Genomic DNA, 24,601 nt, shown 5'->3' on the forward strand with positions numbered 1-24,601 from the left:
ACGTGTTTGTTCAGCGATGTCAGAACCAATGCCTAGGTTCGATGGACACCTCGGTATTCTCCCCGAGTCTTGGCATGGCAATTGGGACTCGTCTCCACGTGAGGCGGGCGACCCAGTGTCCCTTTCCACGTACCACAGGGTTCCTGAGACTCCTATCCATTTTCAAGAGGAGTCAGGCATCGTCTCCTGTGGAAGCATTGATCTCCGCGGACCTCTCGAGTTTTCAAAGGATGTGAGGCCTCTGGTCGGGATGAGGCGGAGAACTAGGTCTTTCTCTGTGGTCTCCACAGGGGATTCAGACATCCCTTCATCGTGGGAGATGCAAGACGAGCCTGCATTCAATTCACTGCAGGGATATCCGGCCTTACTTCGAGTCACATCATCTCAGTGTCCATTCCACCTGAGGCCACAAACTAAGGGTCTCTCTCACATACCTGTAGCTGAGAGAAACCTCCTCTTGAGGTGCTTGTGGAAAGTTGGTATTCCTCTTGAGTCGAAGCCAGGGACTAAGCTCTCATCTCGAGTTGATTTGGGGTCCATGGAGCCATTTCGTTTGCTACAGTGACTTCAGGATCCCTCTAGACTTGAGACAGTGATCTTGGGTTTTCTCTGGAGGGCCATCAAGGAAATCAAGGCTCCTTTCATATTTGATGTGGAACACGGAATTGCTCTGCATGCAGTGCAGGGGAATCGGGCCTCATCTCGCGGCTATGGGGAAGTCTCATGGTTTTTCTCGAGTTGCGGCCGGAACCTGTGGTATATTGTAGAGTTACGACGGTGAGGGCCCTTCCAGACACGTGTTTGTTCAGCGACGTCAGGACTCCTGCCTAGGTGCGAGGGACACCTCGGGATTCTCCTCGAGTCTTGGCATGGTAATTGGGACGCGTCTCCACGTGAGGCGGGAGACCCAGGGTCCCTTTCGAAGTGCCACAGGGATCCTGGGACTCCTATTCATTTTCAAGAGGAGTCAGGCATCGTCTCCTTTGGAAGCATTGATCTCCGCGGACTTCTCGAGTTTTCAAAGGATGTGAGGCCTCCGTTCGCGTAGAGGCGGAGGACTAGGTCTTTCTCTGTGGTCTCCACAGGGGATTCAGACTTCCCTTCGTCTTGGGAGATGCAAGACGAGTCTGCATTCAATTCACTGCAGGGATATCCGGCCTTACTTCGAGTCAGAGCATCTCGGTGTCCATTTCACTTGAGGCCACAAACTAAGGGTCCCTCTCACATACCTGTAGCTTAGAGAAGCCTCCTCTTGAGGTGCTTGTGGAAACTTGGTATTCCTCTTGAGTCGAAGGCAGGGACTAAGCTCTCATCTCGAGTTGATTTGGGGTCCACGGATCCCTTTCGTGCTGCTCCAGTGACCTCAGGATCCCTCTAGACTTGAGACAGTGATCTTGGGTTTTCTCTGGAGTGCCATCAAGGAAATCAAGGCTCCTTTCACGTTTGATGTGGAACACGGAATTGCTCTGCACGCAGTGCAGGGGAATCGTGCCTCATCTCGCGGCGAGGGGGAAGTCTCATGGTTTTTCTCGAGTTGCGGCCGGAACCTGTGGTATATTGTCGAGTTACGACGGGGAGGGACCTTCCAGACACGTGTTTGTTCAGCGACGTCAGGACTCCTGCCTTGGTGCGAGGGACTCCTCGGGATTCTCCTCGAGTCTTGGCATGGCAATTGGGACGCGTCTCCACGTGAGGCGGGAGACCCAGGGTCCCTTTCCACGTGCCACAGGGATCCTGGGACTCCTATCCATTTTCAAGAGGAGTCAGGCATCGTCTCCTTTGGAAGCATTGATCTCCACGGATCTCTCGAGTTTTCAAAGGATGTGAGGCCTCAGGACGCGATGAGGCGGAGAACTAGGTCTTTCTTGTGGTCTGCACAGCGTATTCAGACATCCCTTCATCTTGGGAGATGCAAGCCGAGCCTGCATTCAATTCACTGCAGGGATATCCGGCCGTACTTCGAGTCAGAGCATCTCGGTGTCCATTCCACTTGAGGCCACAAACTCATGGTCCCTCTCACATACCTGTAGGTGAGAGATACCTCCTCTTGCGGTGCTTGTGGAAAGTTGTTATTCCTCTTGAATCGAAGCCAGGGAATAAGCTCTCATTTCGAGTTGATTTGGAGTTCACGGAGCCCTTTCGTGTGGCTACAGTGACCTCAGGATCCCTCTAGACTTGAGACAGTGATCTTGGGTTTTCTCTGGAGTGCCATCAGGGAAATCAAGGCTCCTTTCACGTTTGATGTGGAACACGGAATTGCTCTGCACGCAGTGTCCGGGAATCGGGCCTCATCTCGCGGCGAGGGGGAAGTCTCATGGTTTTTCTCGAGTTGCGGCTGGATCCTTGGTTATATTCTCGAGTTACAACGGGGAGGGCCCTTCCAGACACGTGTTTGTTCAGCGACGTCAGGACTCCTGCCTAGGTGCGAGGGACACCACGGGATTCTCCTCGAGTCTTGGCATGGCAACTGGGACATGTCTCCACGTGAGGCGGGAGCCCCAGTGTCCCTTTCCACGTGCCACAGGGATCCTGGTACTCCTATCCATTTTCAAGAGGAGTCAGGCATCGTCTCCTTTGGAAGCATTGATCTCCGCGGACCTCTCGAGTTTTCAAAGGATGTGAGGTCTCCGGTCGCGATGAGGCGGAGAACTAGGTCTTTGTCTGTGGTCTCCACAGGGGATTCAGACATCCATTCGTCTTGGGAGATGCAAGACGAGCCTGCATTCAATTCACTGCAGGGATATCCGGCCTTACTTCGAGTCAGAGCATCTCGGTGTCCATTCCACTTGAGGCCACAAACTCAGGGTCCCTCTCACATACCTGTAGCTGAGAGAAGCCTCCTCTTGATGCGCTTGTGGAAAGTTGGTATTCCTCTTGAGTTGAAGCCAGGGACTAAGCTCTCATCTCGAGTTGATTTGGGGTCCACGGAGCCCTTTCGTTATGCTCCAGTGACCTGCGGATCCCTCTAGACTTGATACAGTGATCTTGGGTTTTCTCTGGAGTGCCATCAAGGAAATCAAGGGTCCTTTCACGTTTGATCTGGAACACGGAATTGCTTTGCACGCAGTGCAGGGGAATCGGGCCTCATCTTGCGGGGAGGCGGAAGTCTCATGGTTTTTCTCGAGTTGCGGCCGGAACCTGGGGTATATTCTCGAGTTACGACGGGGAGGGCCCTTCCAGACACGTGTTTTTTCAGCGACCTCAGGACTCCTGCCTAGGTGCGATGGACACCTCGGGATTCTCCTCGAGTCTTGGCATGGTTATTTTGGCTCGTCTCCACGTGAGGCGGGAGACCCAGGGTCCCTTACCACGTGCCACAGGGATCCTGGGACTCCTATCCATTTTCAAGAGGAGTCAGGCATCGTCTCCTTTGGAAGCATTGATCTCCGCAGACCTCTCGAGTTTTCAAAGGATGTGAGGCCTCCGGTCGCGATCAGGCGGAGAAGTACGTCTTTGTGGTCTCCACAGGGGATTCAGACATCCCTTTTCCTTGGGAGATGCAAGACGAACCTGCATTCAATTCACTGCAGGGATATCCGGCCTTACTTCGAGTCAGAGCATCTCGGTGTCCATTCCACTTTAGGCCACAAACTCAGGGTCCCTCTCACATACCTGTAGCTGAGAGAAGCATCCTCTTGAGGTGCTTGTGGAAAGTTGGTATTCCTCTTGAGTCGAAGCCAGACACTAAGCTCTCATCTCGAGATGATTTGGGTTCCACGGAGCCCTTTCGTGTTGCTCCAGTGACCTCAGGATCCCTCTAGACTTGAGACAGTGATCTTGGGTTTTCTCTGGAGTGTCATCAAGGAAATCAAGGCTCCTTTCACGTTTGATGTATAACACGGAATTGCTCTGCACACAGTGCAGGGGAATCGGGCCTCATCTCGCGGCGAGGGGGAAGTCTCATGGTTTTTCTCGAGTTGCGGCCGGAACCTGGGGTATATTCTCGAGTTACGATGGGGAGGTGCCCTTCCAGACACGTGTTTGTTCAGCGACGTCAGGACTCCTGCCTAGGTGCGAGGGACACCTCGGGATCTCCTCGAGTCTTGGCATGGCAATTGGGACGCGTCTCCACGTGAGGCGGGAGACCCAGGGTCCCTTTCGACGTGGCACAGGGATCCTGGGACTCCTATCCACTTTCAAGAGGAGTCAGGCATCGTCTCCTTTGCAAGCATTGATCTCCGGAGACCTCTCGAGTTTTCAAAGGATGTGAGGCCTCCGGTCGCGATGAGGCGGAGGACTAGGTCTTTCTCTGTCGTCTCCACAGGGGATTCAGACATCCCGTCGTCTTGGGAGATGCAAGACGAGCCTGCATTCAGTTCACTGCAGGGATATCCGGCCTTACTTCAAGTCAGAGCATCTCGGTGTCCATTCCACTTGAGGCCACAAACTCATGGTGCCTCTCACATACCTGTAGGTGAGAGAAGCCTCCTCTTGAAGTGCTTGTGGAAAGTTGGTATTCCTCTTGAGTCGAAGCCAGGGACTAATCTCTCATCTCGAGTTGATTTGGGGTCCACGGAGACCTTTCGTGTTGCTCCAGTGACCTCAGGATCCCTCTAGACTTGAGACAGTGATCTTGCGTTTTCTCTGGAGTGCCATGAAGGAAATCAAGGCTCCTTTCACGTTTGATGTGGAACACGGAATTGCTCTGCACGCAGTGCAGGGGAATCGGGCCTCATCTCGCGGCGAGGGGGAAGTCTCATGGGTTTTCTCGAGTTGCGGCCGGAACCTGTGGTATATTGTCGAGTTACGACGGGGAGGGCCCTTCCAGACACGTGTTTGTTCAGCGACGTCAGGACTCCTGCCTAGGTGCGAGGGACACCTCGGGATTCTCCTTGAGTCTTGACATGGCAATTGGGACTCGTCTCCACGTGAGGCGGGAGACCCAGGGTCCCTTTCCACGTGCCACAGGGATCCTGGGACTCCTATCCATTTTCAAGAGGAGTCACGCATCGTCTCCTTTGGAAGCATTGATCTCCGCAGACCTCTCGAGGTTTCAAAGGATGTGAGGCCTCCGGTCGCGATGAGGCGGAAAACTAGGTCTTTCTCTGTGGTCTCCACAGGGGATGGAGACATCCTTCGTCTTGGGAGATGCAAGACGAGCCTGCATTCAATTCACTGTAGGAATATCTGGCCTTACTTCGAGTCAGAGCATCTCGGTGTCCATTCCACTTGAGGCCACAAACTCAGGGTCCCTCTCACATACCTGTAGCTGAGAGAAGCCTCCTCTTGAGGTGCTTGTGGAAAGTTGGTATTCCTCTTGAGTCGAAGCCAGGGACTAAGCTCACATTTCGAGTTGATTTGGGGTCCACGGAGCCCTTTCGTGTTGCTACAGTGACCTCAGGATCCCTCTAGACTTGAGACAGTGATCTTGGGTTTTCTCTGGAGTGCCATCAAGCAAATCAAGGCTCCTTTCAGGTTTGATGTGCAACACGGAATTGCTCTGCAGGCAGTGCAGGGGAATCCGGCCTCATCTCACGGCGAGAGGGAAGTCTCATGGTTTTTCTCGAGTTGCGGCTGGAACCTGTGGTATATTCTCGAGTTACGATGGGGAGGGCCCTCCCAGACCCGTGTTTGTTCAGTGAAGTCAGCACTCCTGCCTAGGTGCGAGGGACACCTCGGGATTCTCCTCGAGTCTTGGCATGGCAATTGGGACGCGTCTCCACGTGAGGCGGGAGACCCAGGGTCCCTTTCGACGTGCCACAGGAATCCTAGGACTCCTATCCATTTTCAAGAGGAGTCAGGCATCGTCTCCTTTGGAAGCATTGATCTCCGCGGACCTCTCGAATTTTCAAAGGATGTGAGTCCTCCGGTCGCGATGGGGCTGAGAACTAGGTCTTTCTCTGTGGTCTCCACAGGGGATGCAGACAACCCTTCGTCTTGGGAGATGCAAGACGAACCTGCATTCAATTCACTGCAGGGATATCCGGCCTTACTTCGAGTGAGAGCATCTCGGTGTCCATTCCACTTGAGGCCACAAACTCAGGGTCCCTCTCACATACCTGTAGCTGAGAGAAGCCTCCTCTTGAGGTGCTTGTGGAAAGTTGGTATTCCTCTTGAGTCGAAGCCAGGGACTAAGCTCTCATTTCGAGTTGATTTGGGGTCCACGGAGCCATTTCGTGTTGTTCCACTGACCTCAGGATCCCTCTAGACTAGAGACAGTGATCTTGGCTTTTCTCTGGAGTGCCATCAAGGAAATCAAGGCTCCTTTCACGTTTGATGCGGAACACGGAATTGCTCTGCAGTCAGTGCAGGGGAATCGCGCCTCATCTCGCGGCAAGGGGGAAGTCTCATGGTTTTTCTCGAGTTGCGGCAGGAACCTGGGGTATATTCTCGAGTTACGACGGGGAGGGCCCTTCCAGACATGTGTTTTTTCAGCGACCTCAGGACTCCTGCCTAGGTGCGAGGGACACCTCGGGATTCTCCTCGAGTCTTGGCATGGTTATTTTGGCTCGTCTCCACGTGAGGCGGGAGACCCAGGGTCCCTTACCACGTACCACAGGGATCCTGGGACTCCTATCCATTTTCAAGAGGAGTCAGGCATCGTCTCCTTTGGAAGCATTGATCTCCGCAGACCTCTCGAGTTTTCAAAGGATGTGAGGCCTCCGGTCGCGATCAGGCGGAGAAGTACGTCTTTGTGGTCTCCACAGGGGATTCAGACATCCCTTTTTCTTGGGAGATGCAAGACAAACCTGCATTCAATTCACTGCAGGGATATCCGGCCTTACTTCGAGTCAGAGCATCTCGTTGTCCATTCCACTTGAGGCCACAAACTCAGGGTCCCTCTCACATACCTGTAGCTGAGAGAAGCATCCTCTTGAGGTGCTTGTGGAAAGTTGGTATTCCTCTTGATTCGAAGCCAGACACTAAGCTCTCATCTCGAGTTGATTTGGGTTCCACGGAGCCCTTTCGTGTTGCTCCAGTGACCTCAGGATCCCTCTAGACTTGAGACAGTGATCTTGGGTTTTCTCTGGAGTGCCATCAAGGAAATCAAGGCTCCTTTCACGTTTGATGTGGAACACGGAATTGCTCTGCACACAGTGAAGGGGAATCGGGCCTCATCTCGCGGCGAGGGGGAAGTCTCATGGTTTTTCTCGAGTTGCGGCCGGAACCTGGGGTATATTCTCGAGTTACGATGGGGAGGAGCCCTTCCAGACACGTGTTTGTTCAGCGACGTCAGGACTCCTGCCTAGGTGCGAGGGACACCTCGGGATCTCCTGGAGTCTTGGCATGGCAATTGGGACGCGTCTCCACGTGAGGCGGGAGACCCAGGGTCCCTTTCGACGTGGCACAGGGATCCTGGGACTCCTATCCACTTTCAAGAGGAGTCAGGCATCGTCTCCTTTGCAAGCATTGATCTCCGGAGACCTCTCGAGTTTTCAAAGGACGTGAGGCCTCCGGTCGCGATGAGGCGGAGGACTAGGTCTTTCTCTGTGGTCTCCACAGGGGATTCAGACATCCCGTCGTCTTGGGAGATGCAAGACGAGCCTGCATTCAATTCACTGCAGGGATATTCGGCCTTACTTCGAGTCAGAGCATCTCGGTGTCCATTCCACTTGAGGCCACAAACTCAGGGTCCCTCTCACATACCTGTAGCTGAGAGAAGCCTCCTCTTGAGGTGCATGTGGAAAGTTGCTATTCCTCTTGAGTCGAAGCCAAGGACTAAGCTCTCATCTCGAGTTGATTTGGGGTCCACGGAGCCCTTTCGTGTTGCTCCAGTGACCTCAGGATCCCTCTAGACTTGAGACAGTGATCTTGGGTTTTCTCTAGAGAGCCATCAAGGAAATCAAGGCTCCTTTCACGTTTGATGTGGAACTCGGAATTGCTCTGCACGCAGTGCAGGGGAATCGGGCCTCCTCTCTCGGCGAAGGGGAAGTCTCATGGTTTCTCTCGAGTTGCGGCCGGAACCTGGGGTATATTCTCGAGTTACGACGGGGAGGTCCCTTCCAGACACGTGTTTGTTCAGCGACGTCAGGACTCCTGCCTAGGTGCGAGGGACACCTCGGGATTCTCCTCGAGTCTTGGCATGGCAATTGGGACGCGACTCCACGTGAGGCGGGAGACCCAGGGTCCCTTTCCACATGCCACAGGGATCCTGGGACTCCGATCCATTTTCAAGAGGAGTCAGGCATCGTCTCCTTTGGAAGCATTGATCTCCGTGGACCTCTCGAGTTTTCAAAGGATGTGAGGCCTCCGGTCGCGATGAGGCAGAGAACTCGGTCTTTCTCTGTGGTCTCCACAGGGGATTAAGACATCCCTTCGTCTTGGGAGATGCAAGACGAGCCTGCATTCAATTCATTGCAGGGATATCCGGCCTTACTTCGAGTCAGAGCATCTCGGTGTCCATTCCACTTGAGGCCACAAACTCAGGGGCCCTCTCACATACCTGTGGCTGGGAGAAGCCTCCTCTTGAGGTGCTTGTGGAATGTTGGTATTCCTCTTGAGTCGAAGCCAGGGACTAAGCTCTCATCTCGAGTTGATTTGGGGACCATGGAGAACTTTCGTGTTGCTCCAGTGACCTCAGGATCCCTCTAGACTTGAGACAGTGATCTTGGGTTTTCTCTGGAGTGCCATCAAGGAAATCAAGGCTCCTTTCACGTTTGATGTGGAACACGGAATTGCTCTGCACAAAGTGCAGGGGAATCGGTCCTCATCCAGCGGCGAGGGGGAAGTCTCATTGTTTTTCTCGAGTTGCGGCAGGAACCTGCGGTATATTCTCGAGTTACGACGGTGAGGGCCCTTCCAGACACGTGTTTGTTCAGCGACGTCAGGACTCCTGCCTAGGTGCGAGGGACACCTCGGGATTCTCCTCGAGTCTTGGCATGGCAATTGTAATGCGTCTCCACGTGAGGCGGGAGACCCAGGGTCCCTTTCCACGTGCCACAGGGATCCTGGGACTCCTATCCATTTTCAAGAAGGGTCAGGCATTGTCTCCTTTTGAAGCATTGATCTCCGCAGACCTCTCGAGTTTTCAAAGGATGTGATGCCTCCGGTCTCGATGAGGCGGAGGAGTAGGTCTTTCTCTGTCATCTCCACAGGGGATTCAGACATCCCTTCGTCTTGGGAGATGCAAGACGAGCCTGCATTCAATTCACTGCAGGGATATCCGGCCTTACTTCGAGTCAGAGCATCTCTGTGCCCATTCCACTTGAGGCCACAAACTCAGGGTCCCTCTCAGATACTTGTGGCTGCGAGAAGCCTCCTCTTCAGGTGCTTGTGGAAAGTTGGTATTCTGTTGAGTCGAAGCCAGAGACTAAGCTCTCATCTCGAGTTGATTTGGGGTCCACGTAGCACTTTCGTGTTCTTCCAGTGACTTCAGGATCCCTCTAGGCTTGAGACAGTGATCTTGGGTTTTCTCTGGAGTGCCATCAAGGAAATCAAGGCTCCTTTCACGTTTGATGTAGAACACAGAATTGCTCTGCACGCAGTGGAGGGGAATCGGGCCTCATCTCGTGGCGAGGGGGAAGTATCATGCTTTTTCTCGATTTGCGGCCGGAACCTGGGGTATATTCTCGAGTTACGACGGGGAGGGCCCTTCCAGACACGTGTTTGTTCAGCGACGTCAGGACCCCTGCCTAGGTGCGAGGGACACCTCGGGATTCTCCTCGATTCTTTGCATTGCAATTGGGACAAGTCTCCATGTGAGGCGGGTGACCCAGGGTCCCTTCTCACTTGCCTCAGATATCCTGGGACTCCTATCCATTTTCAAGAGGAGTCAGGCATCGTCTCCTTCGGAAGTTTTGATCTCAGCGGACCTCTCGAGTTTTCAAAGTATGTGATGCCTCCGGTCTCGATGAGGCGGAGGACTAGGTCTTTCTCTCTGGTCTCCACAGCGGATTCAGACATCCCTTCGTCTTGGGAGATGCAAGACGAGCCAGCATTCAATTCACTGCAGGGATATCCGGCCTTAATTCGAGTCAGAGCCTCTCGGTGTCCATTCCACTTGAGGCCACAAACTCAGGGGCCCTCTCACATACCTGTAGCTGAGAGAAGCCTCCTCTTGAGGTGCTTGTGCAAAGTTGGTATTCCTCTTGAGTCGAAGCCAGGGACTAAGCTCTCATCTCGAGTTGATTTGTGGTCCACGGAGCCCTTTGGTGTTGCTCCAGTGACCTCAGGATCCCTCTAGACTTGAGACAGTGATCTTGGGTTTTCTCTGGAGTGCCATCAAGGAAATCAAGGCTCCTTTCACGTTTGATGTGGAACACGGAATTGCTCTGCACGCAGTGCAGGGGAATCGGGCCTCATCCAGCGGCGAGGAGGAAGTCTCATGGTTTTTCTCGAGTTGCGGCCGGAACCTCGGGTATATTCTTGAGTTACGACGGGGAGGGCCCTTCCAGACAGGTGTTTGTTCAGCGACGTCAGGACTCCTGCCTAGGTGCGAGGGACACATCGGGATTCTCCTCGAGGCTTGGCATCGCAATTGGGACGCGTTTCCACATGAGGCGGGAGACCCAGGGTCCCTTTCCACGTGCCACAGGGATCCTGGGAATCCTATCAATTTTCAAGAGGAGTCAGGCATCGTCTCCTTTGGAAGCATTGATCTCCGCGGACCTCTCGAGTTTTCAAAGGATGCGTGGCCTCCGGTCGCGATGAGGCGGAGAACTAGGTCTTTCCCTGTGGTCTCCACAGGGGATTCAGACATCCCTTCGTCTTGGGAGATGCAAGACGAGCCTGCATTCAATTCACTGCAGGGATATCCGGCCTTACTTCGAGTCAGAGCATCTCGGTGTTCATTCCACTTGAGGCCACACACTCAGGGTCCCTCTCACATACCTGTAGCTGAGAGAAGCCTCCTCTTGAGGTGCTTGTGGAAAGTTGGTATTCCTCTTGAGTCGAAGCCAGGGACTAAGCTCTCATCTCGAGTTGATTTTGGGTCCACGGAGCCCTTTCGTGTTGCTACAGTGACCTCAGGATCCCTCTAGACTTGAGACAGTGATCTTGGGTTTTCTCTGGAGTAAAATCAAGGAAATCAAGGCTCCTTTCACGTTTGATGTGGAACACGGAATTGTTCTTCACGCAGTGCAGGGGAATGGGGCCTCATCTCGCGGAGAGGGCGAAGTCTCATGATTTTTCTCCAGTTGTGGCTGGAACCTGGGGTATATTCTCGATTACGACGGGGAGGGCCCTTCCAGACACGTGTTTGTTCAGCGAAGTCAGGACTCCTGCCTAGGTGCGAGGGACATCTCGGGATCCTCCTCGAGTCTTGGCATGGCTATTGGGACACGTCTCCACGTGAGGCTCGAGTCCCAGGGTCCCTTTCCACGTGCCACAGGGATCCTGGGACTCCTATCCATTTTCAAGAGGAGTCAGGCATCGTCTCCTTTGAAAGCATTGATCTCCGCGGACCTCTCGAGTTTTCAAAGGATGTGAGGCCTCCGGTAGCGATGAGGCGGAGAACTAGGTCTTTCTCTGTGGTCTCCTCAGGGGATTCAGAAATCCCTTCGTCGTGGGAGATGCAAGACGAGCCTGCATTCAATTCACTGCAGGATATCCGGCCATACTTCGAGTCAGAGCATCTCGGTTTCCATTCCACTTGAGGCCACAATCTCAGGGTCCCTCTCACATACTTGTAGCTGAGAGAAGCCTCCTCTTGAGGTGCTTGTGGAAAGTTGGTATTCCTCTTGAGTCGAAGCCAGGGACTAAGCTCTCATCTCGTGTTGATTTGGTGTCCAAGGAGCCCTTTTTTGTTGCTCCAGTGACCTCAGGATCCCTCTGAACTTGAGACAGTGATCTTGGGTTTTCTCTGGAGTGCCATCAAGGTAATCAAGACTCCTTTCACTTTTGATGTGGAACACGGAATTGCTCTGCACGCAGGGCAGGGGAATCGGGCCTCATCTCGCGGCGAGGGGGAAGTCTCATGGTTTTTCTCGAGTTGCGGCCGGAACCTGGGGTATATTCTCGAGTTACGACGGGGAGGGCCCTTCCAGACACGTGTTTGTTCAGTGACGTCAGGACTCCTGCCTAGGTGCGAGGGACACCTCGGGATTCTCCTCGAGTCTTGGCATGGCAATTGGGAGGCGTCTCCACGTGAGGCGGGAGACCCAGTGTCCCTTTCCACGTGGCACAGGGATCCTGGGACTCCTATCCATTTTCAAGAGGAGTCAGGCATCATCTTCTTCGGAAGTATTGATCTCGGTGGACCTCTCGAGTTTTCAAAGGATGTGAGGCCTCCGGTCGCGATGAGGCCGAGAACTAGGTGTTTCTTTGTGGTCTCCACAGGGGATTCAGACATCCCATCGTCTTGGGAGATGCAAGACGAGCCTGCATTCAATTCACTGCAGGGATATCAAGCCTTACTTCGAGTCAGAGCATCTCGGTGTCCATTCCACTTGAGGCCACAAACTCAGGGTTCCTCTCACATACCTGTAGCTGATAGAAGCCTCCTCTTGAGGTTCTTGTGGAAAGTTGGTATTCCTCTTGAGTCGAAGCCAGGGACTAAGCTCTCATTTCGAGTTGATTTGCGGTCCACGGAACCCTTTCGTGTTGTTTCAGTCACCTCAGGATCTCTCTAGACTTGAGACAGTGATCTTGGGCTTTCTCTGGAGTGCCATCAAGGATATCAAGGCTCCTTTCAACTTTGATGTAAAACACGGAATTGCTCTGCACGCAGTGCAGGGGAAGCGGGCCTCATCTCGCGGCGCGGGGGAAGACTCGTGGTTTTTCTCGAGTTGCGTCCGTAACCTGGGGTATATTCTCGAGTTACGACGGGGAGGGCCCTTCCAGACACCTGTTTGTTCAGTGACGTCAGGACTTCTGCCTAGATCCGAGGGACACCTCGTGATTCTCCTCGAGTCTTGTCATGGCAATTGGGACGTGTCTCCACGTGAGGCGGGAGACCCAGGGTCCCTTTCCACGTGCCACAGGGATCCTGGGACTCCTATCCATTTTCAAGAGGAGTCAGGCATCGTCTCCTTTGGAAGCATTGATCTCCGCGGACCTCTCGAATTATCAAAGGATGTGAGGCCTCCGGTCGCGATGAGGCGGAGAACTGGGTCTTTCTCTGTGGTCTCCACAGGGGATTCAGACATCCCTTCATCTTGGGAGATGCAAGACGAGCCTGCATTCAATTCCCTGCAGGGATATCCGGCCTTATTTCGAGTCAGAGCATCTTGGTGTCAATTCCACTTGAGGCCACAAACTCAGGGTCCCTCTCACATACCTGTAGCTGAGAGAAGCCTCCTCTTGAGGTGCTTGTAGAAAGTTGGTATTCCTCTTGAGTTTAAGCCAAGGACTAAGCTCTCTTCTCGAGTTGATTTGGTTTCCACGGAGCCGTTTCGTGTTGCTACAGTGACCTCAGGATCCCTCTAGACTTGAGACAGTTATCTTGGGTTTTCTCTGGAGTAAAATCAAGGAAATCAAGGCTCCTTTCACGTTTGATGTGGAACACGGAATTGCTCTGCACGCAGTGCAGGGGAATCGGGCCTCATCTCGCGGAGAGGGGGAAGTCTCATGATTTTTCTCGAGTTGTGGCTGGAACCTGGGGTATATTCTCGATTACGACGGGGAGGGCCCTTCCAGACACGTGTTTTTTCAGCGAAGTCAGGACTCCTGCCTAGGTGCGAGGGACACCTCGGGATCCTCCTCGCGTCTTGGCATGGCTATTGGGACGCATCTCCACGTGAGGCTCGAGTCCCAGGGTCCCCTTCCACGTGCCACAGGGATCCTGGGACTCCTATCCATTTTCAAGAGGAGTCAGGTATCGTCTCCTTTGGAAGCATTGATCTCCGCGGACCTCTCGAGTTTTCAAAGGATGTGAGGCCTCCGGTAGCGATGAGGCGGAGAACTAGGCCTTTCTCTGTGGTCTCCTCAGGGGATTCAGACATCCCTTCGTCTTGGGAGATGCAAGACGAGCCTGCATTCAATTCACTGCAGGATATCCGGCCATACTTCGAGTCAGACCATCTCGGTGTCCATTCCACTTGAGGCCACAAACTCAGGGTCCCTCTCACATACCTGTAGCTGAGAGAAGCCTCCTCTTGAGGTGCTTGTGGAAAGTTGGTATTCCTCTTGAGTCGAAGCCAGGGACTAAGCTCTCATCTCGAGTTGATTTTGGGTCCAAGGAGCCCTTTCTTGTTGCTCCAGTGACCTCAGGAGCCCTCTGAACTTGAGACAGTGATCTTGGGTTTTCTCTGGAGTGCCATCAAGGAAATCAAGACTCCTTTCACTTTTGATGTGGAACATGTAATTGCTCTGCACGCCGGGCAGGGGAATCGGGCCTCATCTCGCGGCGAGGGGGAAGTCTCATGGTTTTTCTCGAGTTAAGGCCGGAACCTGGGGTATATTCTCGAGTTACGACGGGGAGGGCCCTTCCAGACACGTGTTTGTTCAGCGACGTCAGAACTCCTGCCTAGGTGCGAGGAATACCTCGGGATTCTCCTCGAGTCTTGGCATGGCAATTGGGAGGCGTCTCCACGTGAGGCGGGAGACCCAGGGTCCCTTTCCACGTGCCACAGGGATGCTGGGACTCCTATCCATTTTCAAGAGGAGTCAGGCATCATCTTCTTCGGAAGTATTGATCTCCGCGGACCTCTCGAGTTATCAAAGGATGTGAGGCCTCCGATCGCGATGAGGCGGAGAACGAGGTCTTTCTCTGTGGTCTCCACAGGGGATTCAGACATCCCTTCGTCTTGGGAGATGAAAGACGAGCCTGCATTCAATTCACTGCAGGGATATCCGGCCTTACTTCGAGTCAGAGCATCTCGGTGTCCATTACACTTGAGGCCACAAACTCAGGGTCCGTCTCACATACCTGTAGCTGAGAGAAGCCTCCTCTTGAAGTGCTTGTGGAAAGTTGGTATTCCTCTTGAGTCGAAGCCAGGGACTAAGCTCTCATCTCGAGTTGATTTGGGGTCCACGGAGCCCTTTCGTGTCGCTCCAGTGACCTCAGGATCCCTCTAGACTTGAGACAGTGATCTTGGGTTTTCTCTGGAGTGCCATCAAGGAAATCAAGGCTCCTTTCACGTTTGATGTGGAACACGGAATTGCTCTGCACGCAGTGCAGGGGAATCGGGCCTCATCTCGTGGCGAGGGGGAAGTCTCATGGTTTTTCTCGAGTTAAGGCCGGAACCTGGGGTATATTCTCGAGTTACGACGGGGAGGGCCCTTCCAGACACGTGTTTGTTCAGCGACGTCAGAACTCCTGCCTAGGTGTGAGGGACACCTCGGGATTGTCCTCGAGTCTTGCAATGGCAATTTGGACGCGTCTCCACGTAAGGCGGGAGACCCAGGGTCCCTTTCCACGTGCCACAGGGATCCTGGGACTCCTATCCATATTCAAGAGGAGTCAGGCATCGTCTCCTTTGGAAGCATTTATCTCCGCGGACCTCTCGAGTTTTCAAAGGATGTGAGGCCTCCGGTAGCGATGAGGCGGAGAACTAGGTCTTTCTCTGTGGTCTCCACAGGGGATTCAGACAACCCTTCGTCTTGGGAGATGCAAGACGAGCCTGCATTCAATTCACTGCAAGGATATCCGGCCTTATTTCGAGTCAGAGCATCTCGGTGTCCATTCCACTTGAGGCCACAAACTCAGGGTCCCTCTCACATACCTGCAGCTGAAAGATGCCTCCTCTTGAGGTGCTTGTGGAAAGTTGGTATTCCTCTTGAGTTGAAGCCAGGGACTAAGCTCTCATCTCGAGTTGATTTGGGGTCCACGGAGCCCTTTCGTGTTGCTACAGGGACCTCAGGATTCCTCTAGACTTGAGACAGTGATCTTGGGTTTTCTCTGGAGTGCCATTAAGGAAATCAAGGGTCCTTTCACGTTTGATGTGGAACACGGATTTGCTCTTCACGCAGTGCAGGGGAATCAAGCCTCATCTCGAAGCGAGAGGGAAGTCTCATGGTTTTTCTCGAGTTGCGGCCGGAACCTGGGGTATAATCTCGAGTTACGACCGGGAGAGCCCTTCCAGACACGTGTTTGTTCAGCGATGTCAGGACTCCTGCCTAGGTGCGAGGGACACCTCGGGATTCTCCTCGAGTCTTGGCCTGGCAATTGGGACGCGTCTCCACGTGAGGCGGGAGACCCAGGGTCCCTTTCCACGTGCCACAGGGATCCTGGGACTCCTATCTATTTTCAAGAGGAGTTAGGCATCGTCTCCTTTGGAAGCATTGATCTCCGCGGACCTCTCGAGTTTTCAAAGGATGTGAGGCCTCCGGTCGCGATGAGGCGGAGAACTAGGTCTTTCCCTGTGGTCTCCACAGGGGATTCAGACATCCCTTCGTCTTGGCAGATGCAAGACGAGCCTGCATTCAATTCACTGCAGGGATATCCGACCTTACGTCGAGTCAGAGCATCTCGGTTTCCATTCCACTTGAGGCCACAAACTCAGGGTCCTTCTCACATTCCTGTAGCTGAGAGAAGCCTCCTCTTGAGGTGCTTGTGGAAAGTTGGTATTCCTCTTGAGTTGAAGCCAGGGACTAAGCTCTCATCTCGAGTTGATTTGGTGTCCACGGAGCCAGTTCGTGTTGCTACAGTGACCTCAGGATCCCTCTGGACTTGAGACAGTGATCTTGGGTTTTCTCTGGAGTGCCACCAAGGAAATCAAAGCTCCTTTCACGTTTGATGTGGAACACGGAATTGCTCTGCATGCAGTGCAGGGGAATCGGGCCTCATCTCGGGGCGAGGGGGAAGTCTCATGGTTTTTCTCGAGTTGCGGCCGGAACCTGGGGTATATTCTCGAGTTACGACGGTGAGGGCCCTTCCAGACATGTGCTTGTTCAGCGAAGTCAGGACTCCTGCCTAGTTGCGAGGGACACCTCGGGATTCTCCTCGAGTCTTGGCATGGCAATTGGGACGCGTCTCCACATGAGGCTGGAGACCCAGGGTCCCTTTCCACGTGCCACAGGGATCCTGGGACTCCTATCCATTTTCAAGAAGAGTCAGGCATCGTCTCCTTTGGAAGCATTGATCTCTGCGGACCTCTCGAGTTTTCAAAGGATGTGAGGCCTCCGGTCGCGATGAGGCGGAGAACTAGGTCTTTCTCTGTTGTCTCCTCAGGGGATTCAGACATCCCTTCGTCTTGGGAGAGGCAAGACGAGCCTGCATTCAATTCACTGCAGGGATATCTGGCCTTACTTCAGGTCAGAGCATCTCGGTGTCCATTCCATTTGAGGCCACGAACTCAGTGTATCGCTCACATACTTGTAGCTGAGAGAAGCCTCCTCTTGAGGTGTTTGTGGAAAATTTGTATTCCTCTTGAGTAGAAGCCAGGGACTAAGCTCTCATCTCGAGTTGATTTCGGGTCGACGGAGACCTTTCGTGTTGCTCCAGTGACGTCAGGATCCCTCTAGACTTGAGACAGTGATCTTGGGTTTTCTCTGGAGAGCCATCAAAGAAATCAAGGCTCCTTTCACGTTTGATGTGCAACACGGAATTGCTTTGCACGCAGTGCAGGGGAATCGGGCCTCATCTCGCGGCGAGGGGGAAGTCTCATGGTTTTTCTCGAGTTACGGCCGGAACCTGGGGTATATTCTCGAGTTACGAAGGAGAGGGCTCTTCCAGACACGTGTTTGTTCAGCGGCGTCAGGACTCCTGCCTAGGTGCGAGGGACACCTCGGGATTCTCCTCGAGTCTTGGCATGGCACTTGGGACGCGTCTCCACGTGAGGCGGCAGACCCAGGGTCCCTTTCCACATGCCACAGGGATCCTGGGACTCCTATCCATTTTCAAGAGGAGTCAGGCATCGACTCCTTTGGAAGCATTGATCTCCGCGGACCTCTCGAGTTTTCTAAGGATGTGAGGCCTCCGGTCACGATGAGGCGGAGGACTAGGTCTTTCTCTGTGGTCTCCACAGGGGATTCAGACATCCCTTCGTCTTGGGAGATGCAAGACGAGCCTGCATTCAATTCACTGCAGGGATATCCGGCCTTACTTGGAGTCAGAGCCTCTCGGTGTCCATTCCAGTTGAGGCCACAAACTCAGGGTCCCTCACACATACCTGTAGCTGAGAGAAGCCTCCTCTTGAGGTGCTTGTGGAAAGTTGGTATTCCTCTTGAGTCGAAGCCAGGGACTAAGCTCTCATCTCGAGTTGATTTTGGGTCCACAGAGCCCTTTCCTCTTGCTACAGTGACCTCAGGATCCCTCTAGACTTGAGACAGTGATCATGGGTTTTCTCTGGAGTGCCATCAAGGAAATCAAGGCTCCTTTCATGTTTGATGTGGAACACGGAATTGCTCTGCACGCAGTGCAGGGGAATCGGGTCTCATCTCACGGCGAGGCGGTAGTCTCATGGTTTTTCTCGAGTTGCGACCGGAACCTGGGGTATATTCTCGAGTTACGATGGGGAGGACCCTTCCAGACATGTGTTTGTTCAGCGATGTCAGGACTCCTGCCTAGCTGGGAGGGACACCTTAGGATTCTCCTCGAGTCTTGGCATAGCAATTGGTACGCGTCTCCACGTGAGGCGGGAGACCCACTGTCCCATTCCTCGTGCCACAGGGATCCTGGGACTCCTAACCATTTTCAAGAGGAGTCAGGCATCGTCTCCTTTGGAAGCATTGATCTCTGTGGACCTCTCGAGTTTTAAAAGGATGTGAGGCCTTTGGTCGTGATGAGGCGGTGAACTAGGTCTTTCTCTGTGGTCTCCACAGGGGATTCAGACATCCCTTCGTCTTGGGAGATGCAAGACGAGCCTGCATTCAATTCACTGCAGGGATATCCGGCCTTACTTCGAGTCAGAGCATCTCGGTGGCCATTCCACTTGAGGCCACAAACTCAGGGTCCCTCTCAAATACCTGTAGCTGAGAGAAGCCTCCTCTTGAGGTGCTTGTGGAAAGTTGGTATTCCTCTTGAGTCGAAGCCAGGGACTAAGCTCTCATCTCGAGTTGATTTGGGGTCCACGGAGCCCTTTCATGTTGCTCCAGTGACCTCAGGATCCCTCTAGACTTGAGACAGTGATCTTGGGTTTTCTCTGGAGTGCCATCAAGGAAATCAAGGCTCCTTTCACGTTTGATGTGGAACATGGAATTGCTCTGCACGCAATGCAGGTGAATCGGGCCTCATCCAGCAGCGAGGGGGAAGTCTCATGGTTTTTCTCGAGTTGCGGCTGGAACCTGGGGTATATTCTCGAGTTACGACGGGGAGGGCCCTTCCAGACACGTGTTTGTTCAGCGACGTCAGGACTCCTGCCTAGGTGCGAGGGACACCTCGGGATTCTCCTCGAGTCTTGGCATGGCAATTGGGACGCGTCTCCACGTGAGGCGGGAGACCCAATGTCCCTTTCCACGTGCCACAGGGATCCTGGGACTCTAATCCATTTTCAAGAGGAGTCAGGCATCGTCTCCTTTGGAAGCATTGATCTCCGCGGACCTCTCGAGTTTTCAAAGGATGTGAGGCCTCCAGTCGCGATAAGGCGGAGGAATAGGTCTTTCTCTGTGGTCTCTACAGGGGATTCAGACATCCCTTCACCTTGGGAGATGCAAGACGAGCCTACATTCAAATCACTGCAGGCATATCCGGCCTTTCTTCAAGTCAGAACATCTTGGTGTCCATTCCACTTGAGGCCACAAACTCATGGTCCCTCTCACATACCTGTAGCTGAGAGAAGCCTCCTCTTGAGGGGCTTGTGGAAAGTTGGTATTCCTCTTGCGTTGAAGCCAGGGACGAAGCTCTCATCTCGAGTTGATTTGGGGTTCACGGATACCTTTCATGTTGTTCCAATGTCCTCAGGATCCCTCTAGACTTGAGACAGTGATCTTGGGTTTTCTCTGGAGTGCCATCAAGGAAATCAAGGCTCCTTTCAGGTTTGATGTGGAACACGGAATTGCTCTGCACGCAATGCAGGGGAATCGGGCCTCATCTCGCGGCGAGGGGGAAGTCTCATGGTTTTTCTCGATTTGCGGCCGGAACCTGGGGTATATTCTCGAGTTACGACGGGGAGGGCCCTTCCAGACACGTGTTTGTTCAGCGACGTCAGGACTCCTGCCAAGGTGCGAGGGACACCTCGGGATTTTCCTCGAGTTTGGCATGGCAATTGGGACGTGTCTCCCCGTGAGGCGGGAGACCCAGGGTCCCTTTCCACGTGCCACAGGGATCCTGAGACTCCTATCCATTTTCAAGAGGAGTCAGGCATCATCACCTTTGGAAGCCTTGATCTCCGCGGACCTCTCAAGTTTTCAAAGGATGTGAGGCCTCCGGTCACGATGAGGGGAAGGACTAAGTCTTTCTCTGTGGTCTCCACAGGGGATTCAGACATCCCTTTGTCTTGGGAGATGGAAGACGAGCCTGCATTCAATTCACTGCAAGGATATCCGGCCTTACTTCGAGTCAGAGCATCTCGGTGTCCATTCCACTTAAGGCCACAAACTCAGGGTCCCTCTCACATATCTGTAGCTGAGAGAAGCCTCCTCTTGAGGTGCTTGTGGAAAGTTGGTATTCCTCTTAAGTCGAAGCCAGGGACTAAGCTCTCATCTCGAGTTGATTTGGGGTCCACGGAGCCCTTTCATGCTGCTACAGTGGCCTCAAGATCCCTCTAGACTTGAGACAGTGACTTTGGGTTTTCTCTGGAGTGCCATCAAGTAAATCAAGGCTCCTTTCACGTTTGATGTGGAACACGGAATTGCTCTGCACGCAGTGCAGGGGAATCGGGCCCCATCTCGCGGCGAGGGGGAAGTCTCATGGTTTTTCTCGAGTTGCGGCCGGAACCTGTGGTAGATTCTCGAGTTACGAGGGGGAGGGCCCTTCCAGACACGTGTTTGTTCAGCGACCTCAGGACTCCTGCCTAGGTGCGAGGGACACCTCGGGATTCTCCTCGAGTCTTGGCATGGCAATTGGGACGTGTGTCCCCGTGAGGCGGGAGACCCAGTGTCCCTTTCCACGTGCCACAGGGATCCTGGGGCTCCTATCCATTTTCAAGAGGAGTCAGGCATCATCTCCTTTGGAAGCCTTGATCTCCGCGGAACTCTCAAGTTTTCAAAGGATGTGAGGCCTCCAGTCGCTATGAGGTGAAGGACTAAGTCTTTCTCTGTGGTCTCCACAGGGGATTCAGACATCCATTCGTCCTAGGAGATGCAAGACGAGCCTGCATTCAATTCACTGCAGGGATATCCGGGTTTACTTCTAGTCAGAGCATCTCAGTGTCCATTCCACTTGAGGCCACAAACTCAGGGTCCCTCTCACATACCTGTAGCTGAGAGAAGCCTCCTCTTGAGGTGCTTGTGGAAAGTTGGTATTCCTCTTGAGTCGAAGCCAGGGACTAAGCTCTCATCTCGAGTTGATTTGGGGTCCACAGAGCCCTTTCCTGTTGCTCCAGTGACCTCAGGATCCCTCTAGACTTGAGACAGTGATCTTGGCTTTTCTCTGGAGTGCAATCAAGGAAATCAAGGCTCCTTTCACGTTTGATGTGGAACACGGAATTGCTCTGCACGCAGTGCAGTGAAATCGGGCCTCATCTCACGGCGAGGGGGAAGTCTCATGGTTTTTCTCGAGTTGCGGCCGGAACCTGAGGTATATTCTCGAGTTACGACGGGGAGGGCCCTTCCAGACACGTGTTTGTTCAGCGACGTCATGACTCCTGCCTAGGTGCGAGGGACACCTCGGGATTCTCCTCGAGTCTTGGCATGGCAATTGGGACGCCTCTCCACGTGAGTCGGGAGACCCAGGGTCCCTTTCCACGTGGACAGGGATCCTGGGACTCCTATCCATATTCAAGAGGCGTCAGGCATCGTCTCCTTTGGAAGCATTGATCTCCGCGGACCTCTCGAGGTTTCAAAGGATGTGAGGCCTCCAGTAGAGAAGAGGTGGAGAACTAGGTCTTCTCTGTGGTCTCCACAGGGGATTCAGACATCCATTCGTCTTGGGAGATGCAAGACGAGCCTGCATTTAATTCACTGCAGGGATATCCGGCCTTACTTCGAGTCAGAGCATCTCGATGTCCATTCCACTTGAGGCCACAAACTCAGGGTCCCTCTCACATACCTGTAGCTGAGAGAAGCCTCCTCTTGAGGTGCTTGAGGAAAGTTGGTATTCCTCTTGAGTCGAAGCCAGGGACTTACCTCTCATCTCGAGTTGATTTCGGGTCCACGGAGCCCTTTCGTGTTGCTCCAGTGACCTCAGGATCCCTCTAGACTTGAGACAGTGATCTTGGGTTTTCTCTGGAGTGCCATCAAGGAAATCAAGTCTCCTTTCATGTTTGATGTGGAACACGGAACTGCTCTGCACGCAGTGCAGGGAAATCGGGCCTCATCTCGCGGCGAGGGGGAAGTCTCATTGTTTTTCTCGAGTTGCGGCCGGAACCTGGGGTATATTCTCGAGTTACGATGGGGAGGGCCCTTCCAGACACGTGTTGGTTCAGCGACGTCAGGACTCCTGCATAGGTGCGAGGGCCACCTCGGGATTCTCCTCGAGTCTTGGCATGGCAATTGGGACGCGTCTCCACGTGAGGCGGGAGACCCAGGGTCCCTTTCCACGTGCCACAGGGATCCTGGGACTCCTATCCATTTTCAAGAGGAGTCAGGCATCGTCTCCTTTGGAAGCATTGATCTCCGCGGACCTCTCGAGGTTTCAAAGGATGTGAGGCCTCCAGTAGAGAAGAGGTGGAGAACTAGGTCTTCTCTGTGGTCTCCACAGGGGATTCAGACATCCCTACTTCTTGGGGGATGGAAGACGAGCCTGCATTCAATTCACTGCAGGGATATCCAGCCTTACTTCGAGTCAGAGCATCTCGGTGTCTATTCCACTTGAGGCCACAAACTCAGGGTCCCTCTCACATACCTGTAGCTGAGAGAAGCCTCCTCTTGAGGTGCTTTTGGAAAGTTGGTTTTCCTCTTGAGTCGAATCCAGGGAGTAAGCTCTCATCTCGAGTTAATTTGGGGTCCACGGAGCCCTTTCATGTTGCTCCAGTGACCTCAGGATCCCTCTAGACTTGAGACAGTGATCTTGCGTTTTCTCTGGAGTGCCATCAAGGAAATCAAGGCTCCTTTCACGTTTGATGTGGAACACGGAATTGCTCTGCACGCAATGCAGGGGAATCGGGCCTCATCTCACGGCGAGGGGGTAGTCTCATGGTTTTTCTCGAGTTGCGGCCGGAACCTGGGGTATATTCTCGAGTTACGACGGGGAGGGCCCTTCCAGACACGTGTTTGTTCAGCGACGTCAGGACTCCTGCCTAGGTGCGAGGGACACCTCGGGATTCTCCTCGAGTCTTCGCATGGCAATTGGGATGCGTCTCCACGTGAGGTGGGAGACCCAGAGTCCCTTTCCACGTGCCACAGGGATCCTGGGACTCCTATCCATTTTCAAGAGGAGTCAGGCATCGTCTCCTTTGGAAGCATTGATCTCCCCAACCTCTCGAGTTTTCAAAGGATGTGAGGCCTCCGGTCGTGATGAATCGGAGGACTAGGTCTTTCTCTGTGGCCTCCACAGGGGATTCAGACATCCCTTCGTCTTGGGAGATGCAAGACGAACCTGCATTCAATTCACTGCAGGGATATCCAGCCTTAGTTCGAGTCAGAGCATCTCGGTGTCCATTCCACTTGAGGCCACAAATTCAGGGTCCCTCTCACATACCTGTAGCTGAGAGAAGCCTCTTGTTGACGTGCTTGTGGAAAGTTGGTGTTCCTCTTGAGTCGAAGCCAGGGACTAAGCTCTCATCTCGAGTTGATTTGGGGTCCACGGAGCCCTTTCGTGTTGCTCCAGTAACCTCAGGATCCCTCTAGACTTGAGACAGTGATCTTGGGTTTTCTCTGGAGTGCCATCAAGGAAATCAAGGCTCCGTTCACGTTTGATGTGGAACACGGAATTGCTGTGCACGCAGTGCAGGGGAATCGGGCCTCATCTCGCGGCGAGGGGGAAGTCTCATGGTTTTTCTCGAGTTCCGGCCGGAACCTGGGGTATATTCTCGAGTTCCGACGGGGAGGGCCCTTCCAGACACGTGTTTGTTCAGCGACGTCAGGACTCCTGCCTAGGTGCGAGGGACACCTCGGGATTCTCCTCGAGTCTTCGCATGGCAATTGGGATGCGTCTCCACGTGAGGTGGGAGACCCAGAGTCCCTTTCCACGTGCCACAGGGATCCTGGGACTCCTATCCATTTTCAAGAGGAGTCAGGCATCGTCTCCTTTGGAAGCATTGATCTCCCCAACCTCTCGAGTTTTCAAAGGATGTGAGGCCTCCGGTCGTGATGAGGCGGAGCACTAGGTCTTTCTCTGTGGTCTCCACAGGGGATTCAGACATCCCTTCGTCTTGGGAGATGCAAGACGAACCTGCATTCAATTCACTGCAGGGATATCCAGCCTTAGTTCGAGTCAGAGCATCTCGGTGTCCTTTCCACTTGAGGCCACAAATTCAGGGTCCCTCTCACATACCTGTAGCTGAGAGAAGCCTCTTCTTGAGGTGCTTGTGGAAAGTTGGTGTTCCTCTTGAGTCGAAGCCAGGGACTAAGCTCTCATCTCGAGTTGACTTGGGGTCCACGGAGCCCTTTCGTGTTGCTCCAGTGACCTCAGGATCCCTCTAGACTTGAGACAGTGATCTTGGGTTTTCTCTGGAGTGCCATCAAGGAAATCAAGGCTCCGTTCACGTTTGATGTGGAACACGGAATTGCTGTGCACGCAGTGCAGGGGAATCGGGCCTCATCTCGCGGCGAGGGGGAAGTCTCATGGTTTTTCTCGAGTTCC

This window comes from Dama dama, chromosome 31, assembly GCF_033118175.1.
Source record: "Dama dama isolate Ldn47 chromosome 31, ASM3311817v1, whole genome shotgun sequence".
In the NCBI taxonomy this organism is placed as follows: domain Eukaryota; kingdom Metazoa; phylum Chordata; class Mammalia; order Artiodactyla; family Cervidae; genus Dama; species Dama dama.